The sequence below is a fragment of the Vulpes lagopus genome, chromosome 8 (assembly GCF_018345385.1).
Source record: "Vulpes lagopus strain Blue_001 chromosome 8, ASM1834538v1, whole genome shotgun sequence".
NCBI classification, from domain to species: Eukaryota; Metazoa; Chordata; class Mammalia; order Carnivora; family Canidae; genus Vulpes; species Vulpes lagopus.
The window spans coordinates 95,177,479-95,185,940 of record NC_054831.1 but is presented as its reverse complement, the minus strand read 5'-3'; positions in this window follow the sequence as shown (position 1 = coordinate 95,185,940).

Sequence of the window (8,462 nt, the reverse complement as noted above, 5' to 3'; positions counted from 1 at the left end):
CTATCAGTATGTCTTCTTGGAAAAAAGGCAGATTTTCCGCCATTTTAAAACTCAGATTATTTGTATTTTTGGTATTGAGTTGTAGTTCTTTATATACTTTATTTATCCTCTGTCAGATTTATGCTTTGCAAATATCTTCTCCCATTCAGTAGGTTGTCTTTTTGTTCTCTTGATGGTTTACTTCGTTGTGCAAAAGCTTCTTTTTTTTTTTTTTTTTTTTTTTGGTGTAGTCCCAGTAACTTAGTTTTGATTTTTGTCTCCCATGCCTGACGAGACAGATCCACAAATATGTTGATTAGGCTGACAAAAGAGATGATTACCTATGTTTTCTTGTAGAAGGTGGGGTTTCAGATCTAACACTTAGGTCTTTTTCTTTTCTTTTTTTTTTTAACACTTAGGTCTTAAATCAATTTTGAGTTTACTTTTGTATTTGGTTTAAGATGTGTCCAATTCCATTCCCGTGTGTGTGGCTGTCCAGTTTTCCCGGCACCATTTATTGAAGAGACTTTGTCTTTTTTTTTCCCCCATTGTATATCATTGCTCCTTGGTTGTCGAATAGCTGACCATATAAGCTTGGGTTTATTTCTGAGCTGTCTGTTTGGTTTCATTGTGTGTCTATTTTTGTGCCAGTACCATACTGTTGGTTATTATACCTTTGTAATATAGTTGGAAACATTGCACTGTGATACTTTCAGCTTTGTTTCTTCTTTCTTGGGATACTTTTGGCTACTCAGGGTCTTTTGTGATTCCATACAAATTTTAAAGTTATTTGTTCTGGTTCTGTGAAAAATCCTGCAGATGTTTTAATAGGGATACCACTTAATCTGTAGATTGCTTTGAGTGATATGGTCAAGTGAACAATATTTGCAATCCATGAGCATGATACATCTTTCCCATTTGTATCATCTTCAATTTCTTTCATGAGTGGTTTTCTTTTTTTCTTTCTTTTTTTTTGGTGGTTCGTTGTTTTTAGCTTTTGGAGTTTAAGTCTTTTACCCCTTTAGTATTGACAGTTTTTATTATGAATGGATGTTTGAAGTTTGTCAAATGGTTTTTATGTATCTTTTAAGATACTGTGATTTTTATCCTTCCTTTTCCTAATGAAGTTTATCACAATGATTAATTTGTGAATATTGAACCATACTTGCATCCCAGAATGAATCCCACTTGATTTTGGGGGTATGATCTTTTAAATGTAATGCTGAATGCAACTTATTAATATTTTGAGGATGTAAGCTTTTTTTGTGGGGGGGATTTTGGATTGTAGTTTTGTTTTTAATTGTAGAGTCTTTGGTTTTGGTATTAGGAGAATGTGGGACTTGCAGAGTGTATGTGGTGCTTTCCTTTCCTTTTACACTTTGGAATGGTTTGAGAAGGATAGGTTTTAACTCTTCTTTACATAGTTGGTAGAATGTGCCTCTGAAGTCATCTGGTCCAGGGTTTATTGAGAGGTTTTTGATTTATTGATTCAGTTTTGGAAGATTGTATGTATCTAGGAATTTATCCATTTCTTTCTAGGCTGTCCTATTTGTTGGCATGTATTTTTTTTCTTTCTTTCTTCTTTCTTCTTCTTTCTTCTTCTTTCTTCTTCTTTCTTCTTCTTTCTTCTTCTTTCTTCTTCTTTCTTCTTCTTTCTTCTTCTTTCTTCTTCTTTCTTCTTCTTTCTTCTTCTTTCTTCTTTCTTCTTTCTTCTTTCTTCTTCTTTCTTCTTCTTCTTTCTTCTTCTTCTTTCTTCTTCTTCTTTCTTCTTTCTTTCTTCTTCTTTCTTCTTTTTCTTCTTTCTTCTTTTTCTTCTTTCTTCTTTTTCTTCTTTCTTCTTCTTCTTCTTCTTTCTTCTTCTTCTTTCTTCTTTCTTCTTCTTTCTTCTTCTTTCTTCTTCTTCTTTCTTCTTCTTCTTTCTTCTTCTTCTTTCTTCTTCTTCTTTCTTCTTCTTCTTTCTTCTTCTTCTTTCTTCTTCTTCTTTCTTCTTCTTCTTTCTTCTTCTTCTTTCTTCTTCTTCTTTCTTCTTCTTCTTTCTTCTTCTTCTTTCTTCTTCTTTCTTTTTTTTTTGATTTTTGTTTATTTATTCATGAGACACAGAGAGAGAGAGAGAGAGAGAGAGAGAGAGAGAGAGAGAGAGAGAGGGGCAGAAACACAGGCAGAGGGAGAAGCAGGCTCCATGCAGGGAGCCTGATGTGGGACTCGATTCCGGGTCTCCAGGATCATGCCCTGGGCTGAAGGTGGCGCTAAACCGCTGAGCCCCCTGAGCTGCCCGGCATGTATTTTTTCATTGTAGTCTCTGATGATCCTTTGTATTTCTGTAGTGGTAGTTATTTCTTTCCTTTCTTTGCTGATAATATTTGGATCTTTGTATCTTTCTTTGTTTCTTTTGTTGGTGACTATGGCTAAGGGGTTATCAATTTTATCTTTTCAAAGATTCCATTCTTGGTTTCATTGGTCTTTTTTCTTTCTTTTCTATCTTTCTTTTTTTTTTTTTTTAGTGTCTAATCATTTATTTCTGTTCTGATATTTATGATTGCCTTCTTCTTACTAACTTTGGGCTTGGTTTGTTGTTCTATTGACTTTTAATTATGTGTTCTGGTGTGGACATTCTTAGGTTCATCTTGATTGGAACTCCTTGTGCTTCCTGTACATAGATATTTGTTCCCTTCTCCAGGTAGGGAAGTTTTCAGCTATTGTATCTTCAGATAAAGTTTCTACTTCTTTCTGTCTCCTCCTTTTAGGACTCCTATTATATTGTAAATGTTTGCTGGTTTGATGTTACTTGAGATATCCCTTAGTCTGTCCTCATTTTTGCAATCAATCAACTTTCAATCTGTATTTCTTAATTTTTATTTGTTTATTTAATTTATTTTTTCTTTTCTTTTAATTTTTTTTTCTGTTTAGCTCTGATCCTGATTGTTGATCTGTCCTTCTGCATCTGCTACTCTACTCTTGATTACCTGTAGTGTATTTTTCATTTTAGGTATTGTATTCTCCAACTCTGGTTCTTTTAAGTATTTTCTCTTTGTTGAAGTTCTCACCAAATTCATTTATCTCTTCAGTCAGATGAGCATCTTTAGGACCATTGCTTTGAACTCTTTATCAGGCAGATTGGTTATTTCCATTTCATTTAGTTCTTTTCCTGAGGTTTTGTCTTAATCTTTTGTTGGGGCATATTCCACTATCTCTTCATTTTGCTTGACATTCTGTTATTTGTTTCTGTGGATAAGGGGGAACAGTTACTTTTCACAAACTTGAAGGAATGGCGTTGTGTATGATCATTTTCTATGTAGACTGTGTGTGTTGTGTGACTTTGGCTTGCAGGCTAGTGCTGTGGCAAGGGGTCCTATGGCAGTTCATGCTTAGACTGCCCTGGTGGGCTGGCTGAAGATGAAGTACGTATGGGCCAATGTGATTCTGGGACTATGCAAGGAATATACAGGATAGCTGATGCTGAAGTGGGTCAAGCTGTGGTGACTTGGGGTACACTGCAAAGGATTTGGTCTAGCACGTGACTAGAGCTTGATGTAGGCACAGCCCAGGGATTTGCAGGTCACTTTTTTGGGATTGACACCCTGATGTGGTAGCTAGACCTGACGCAATTGCAGGCCAGGCTTTTCCAGCCAATTTGTGTAGGAACCCTGGAAAATTGAGGTGACATGGTCCTGGAGTATTCTGGGGCCATTTGTACTTGTGTGCCTTTCCCAGATACCTGGGGTTGTAATGAGTCTGGCCAGTGATGTCCCACATACAGTGCACTGGGTCCACCTTGTTGGACCGCTTGATCTGGTGTGCCCTAGGGTCATGGAGTTTACATAGGTGGTAGGCTGGGTGAGGCACCTGGACTCTTCTCCCATTCATGCTATCAAGTTGGAAGGGGAAAGAAATTGTGATATTCACCTGGCCCTGTGACCCAGAGAATGTTTTGGTAGCTCCTTCACTGTTTTTGTGGAATTCTAGGGCTGGATCCTTTATATTCTAATTGCTCTTTTAAACTACTTTTTCCCCCTGTGCTCCATGGCATTTGGAGCTGGTGTGTATTAGAGCCCAGGGCTTCTGGGGTTTGCAGGCTGGATAGGATGCCCACAGCCTGCTCCTGTTTATACTAACAAGGTGGAAAGCATCATGAACTGTGGTACTCACCAGTCCCTCCCACAAGGAGAGTTGCAACCACTCCCTCACCACTGAGCAGAGTTCTAAGCCTGGTTCCTGTATATTTTAGTTGCCCTTTTATATCATGACTTTTCCCCCTTGCCTCAAAACAGATGAATCTGCTTATGGTCCCTCAGTATTATCTCTCCCCCTTGCAACAGCAGCATCAGAAGTAGGGATTTTGTTCACGACCATGTCTTTGTGTCTCTTGCCATGCTTAGATTCCTTTATTTTTTTGTGTAGCTAGTATAGGTTTTTGCTTCCTGGTTAGCTGGAAGCTTTAATAAAATGACTTATAATAGTCTATTTTAGGTGATAACAACTTAAGTTGCACCTCACGTTTGACATTGTTAATCTCACCTTCTACAAGTTTTGTTTTTATGCCACAGTTTACATTTTTTAAATGTTGTCCATCTCTGACTTATGCTTAGTTACGTTTTGTTTTGTAGCCTTCATACCAGCCTTGTAAGTGATTAAGCCAACAACTTCTCAAAATTAGGATATTCTTCTATCACTACATATTTACTTTTCCAGTAAGCTTTATACTTTAATATGTTCTCCTGTTACTAATTAGCACTCCTTATTTTCAGGTTGGAGAAGCATCTTTAACATTTCTTGTAAGAAGTGCTTAGTTTTGTTGCTTGTTTGGAAAACTCCTGTTCCTTCCATTCTGAATGAAAACTGCTGTGTAGAGTTCATAGTTATTTGCTTTCAGCATTTTGGATATATCATGCCACTCTCTTCTGGCCCTCAAAATGCCGAAAAATGTGCTTATGGGGGTTCCCTTGTACCTAATAAGTGGCTGTTTCTCCTTGAGCTTTTAAGATGTTCTTATTTTCTTTAACTTGGATGTTTTAATTATGTGTCTTGTGTAGTTCTCTTTGGGTTCATTTTATTTGGAACTCTTGGAGATTTTGGTTCTGGATGTCTGTTTCCTTCCTGAGGTTAGGTGAGTTTGTGGTCATTTCTTCAAATGAGCTTTCTGCACCTTTCTCTTTTCCTTCTGGGACCCCCATAATGCAAAATATATATGTAATGGTCTGTTTAGTGTTCTGTATATCCCTTTAGCTAGCTAGCTAGCTTTCTTCCTTTCATTTTTTCTTTCCTTTTCTGTCTGCTGTTGCTCTGATTAGATGAATTTTATTACCATCTTTGAGTTCAGTGATCCTTTTACTTCATGTAGTCTGCTGTTAAAACTCTAGTGTATTTTGCAGTTTGTGAATGTATTCACCTCTGTGACTTCTACTTGGCATCTGCTTATATTGTCTGTCATTTAGTTGAAGTTATTGTGTTCATTCATTCTTCCCCAAAGGTCAGTGAGCATCCCTATGACTAGTCATGTATTTTCAGTTGGTGAAGGACTTTTCCTGAGGCGTTTTTAAATTTTGGAATATATTCGTCTGTTTCTTCTCTCTGCTTCACTCTCTGTGTTGGTTTTTATGTATTAGATTTGAAACAAACAAAAAACAAAAAACAAAAAAACACCTCTTCCAGTCTTGAAGGTCTGGCCTCCTGTAGGAGATAAACCTTATCTTTAAACCCTGCCTCCTTTGTTGTCTCTTAAACTTTTGTGATTTCCAAATAGCCAATTTTATTTTTAGCAGCTCCCAACATTTCATGTTGTTTGTGTCCTAAATGGAAATACCTCAGTTAGCATTTAGTTTTGGGCTGATTGGAGCCAGACTCTCAGGCAACAGCTTTTAAAGTATGCAAATATATACAGTACAGTCTTATGTGAGTGCAATCATAAGTCTCACTGCTACTATTTAGAGGTGTCCCTTGGGTGGCAGTCATAAAAATCAGCATGCCAGAAGAGCATATGAGGTCCTCTCCAGGAGCTACCAGTGGCCTAGAGTGAGGCAGAGGGAGAGCACAAAGATCATCTCCAGAGGTTTCATCCCTGCAGTGCATTTCAGTTGGCTCCTCAGCATGTGTCAAATGAGAAGCCTGTTCATCAGGCTGAAGCTCCAGGAGTGGCAAATAAGCCTCTTTCATAGAAGACTGGGGTCTTCTGCTGTCTGTGCAGAGCTTTGGGTGGTATTCTGCCAAGAAACATCAGTCCATTTGTTAAGGTCCTTTGGGACCCAGGAAAGCAACTGTTGGAGGCCACCAGAGAGCTAGGTAAGCAAGGGGTGTCTCCTGGGTGGCAGCCACAAACACTGAAGCACAAGACCTAAAAAGTAGGTGAAACACATAGAGTGGGGCTCTTATAGGTGTCTGATGCAGCAGTGTTTGAGCGATACTGTCACTGTCCAATGTGGTAGAGGGAGAACATAAATAGAGCAACCATTCCCTAAGGTTTTAGGAGAAGATTACAGTGGGCTCTTCGATGTGTATTTAATTGTAATCCTGGCCCTGGGGCCACAATTACCAAGATAAGCTAGTAGACCTCTTTCACCAAAAGAACAGGTCCTCATTCTGTTGCCTTTTGCTGTTCTCTAGGTGTGGTAGCCTTTTCATAATGTGGGTTACAGTCCCATGGGACCCTTAAGCATAAGCCCTACTGGAGCCCAGAGCCAGGTGACTCATATTACCTGGGTAGTAGCTGCACAAATCAGGGTGCCAGAGGAGGGAAGCTGCAGGAGAGATTTGGGGAGATGACAATGAGATGGAGTAGTAAAGAATGTGAAGATGGTGCCTACCAGCTTAAATCCCCCCAGAGAAATCCCCAGCAGACCCCTAAATATGTATTAAATTAGATGCCTGCCCCTCAGCCGGTTGTTGTAAGTGAATGGGCCTCTTTGCATAAAGTCTGCGCCTCTCAGTTGATGGCCTCTGTGCTGGTGCCTGAGGTCAGTCTGAGCTCACAAGCCCTTAAGAGCAGTTTGTCAGTTAGCTAAACTTGCAAGTCTCGTGGACAGGAATCCCCTTGGTTTTTTGAAGCTAGATGTTTGGTGGGCTCATCTTCCAGGTGCAGGCCTTAAGGGTTGGGTATCTGATGTGCGGTTCAAGGCCCCGTGTTCCATACGGAGAAACTCTTGGTTTTGGGTTTCCTGATTGAGGGGATCAAGGTGATCCTAGGGTGGAGTTTATGGCAAAATCATCCTCTCCTGTACACTTTGGTGTGTGTGTTGTCCCCCTGATTTGTCCAGTGTTTAGGTGTTGTTTAGCTGGTTTTGAGGGGCTTTTTTTCAGAGGATGTTGTTCCATGTATAGCTACAGATTTGGTGTTTCTGTGGGATAAAGTGAGTTCAGGGTCTTGCTACATCTGTATCTTGAACAAGAGCCTGTACTTTCTCTTTTAGTTAATGACATTGACATCTACCTAATAAGATGAGCCAGGAGCCACAGGGTCACCCTTGATTTCTATTTCTCACCCTGCAGGAATCATACTGGTGATGATTACCTACCTTCTAGATTGAACTGTCATGTGTCCTCCACTCTTCCCCAGTGCAGAGCCATCTTTCATTCATGCATGTAACCATAGATAATTACAGCAGCTTTCTAGCGTTTGTTCTATTTCCATGATTGCCTTCTGGTAGACCATTTTCCATATTACCATTTGAGTGATTCTTCAAAAACTCAAATCTGATGGAACTAATTTCTTCCTTTGAGACTTTTTCAGTTAGAGGATGAACTCCAGGCTTGGAAAGCATTTCAGACAGGTATCATGAATCTCAGCCTTAGGCTCATTCTCCTTTTATTCCACCCTGGAATCACTTGTGTGAATGGCTTTGGAGTATGTGCACACTATGCTTTGAGATACCTCCCTGGTTTGCATTGGCTGTTTGTTCCCTCCGTTAGGAACAATCTTCTTCCACTCTGCCCCTACCTAATTCCTATATCTGGATATTGTAGCTCAGGACTCCTTTCTTCTAGCAGGCCTTCTTAAAACATTCCAATCTCCTTGCCTCTAGTCTGGGTTAACTACCCTTCTTGTGTACTTTTACCATGTAACCTCTATAGGCACTTACCAAATTGTTATGTAATTATTTTCTAGGATATCATTCTGAAACATAAATCCAGATTTCCCCCAAATATTTGCTTTCCTTAAATTGTCTATCTATGCCCTCTATGTGGAAGAAAGGCAATCAGTAGAATTGCTTGAAGGGATAGACAAAACATGATCAAATGGAAAATATAGTTTCTATTTATTTTTTGAAGATTTTATTTATTCATGAAAGACACACACACACACACACACACACACACACACACACACACAGGCAGAGACCTAGGCAGAGGGAGAAGTAGGCTCCCCACAGGAAGCCGGAAATGGGACTTGATCTCAACTCTGGGATCATGTGCTGAGCCAAAGGCAGATGATCAACTGCTGAGCCACCCAGGTGTCCTGAGAATATAGTTTGTAATTGAAACTGAGGCTTAGA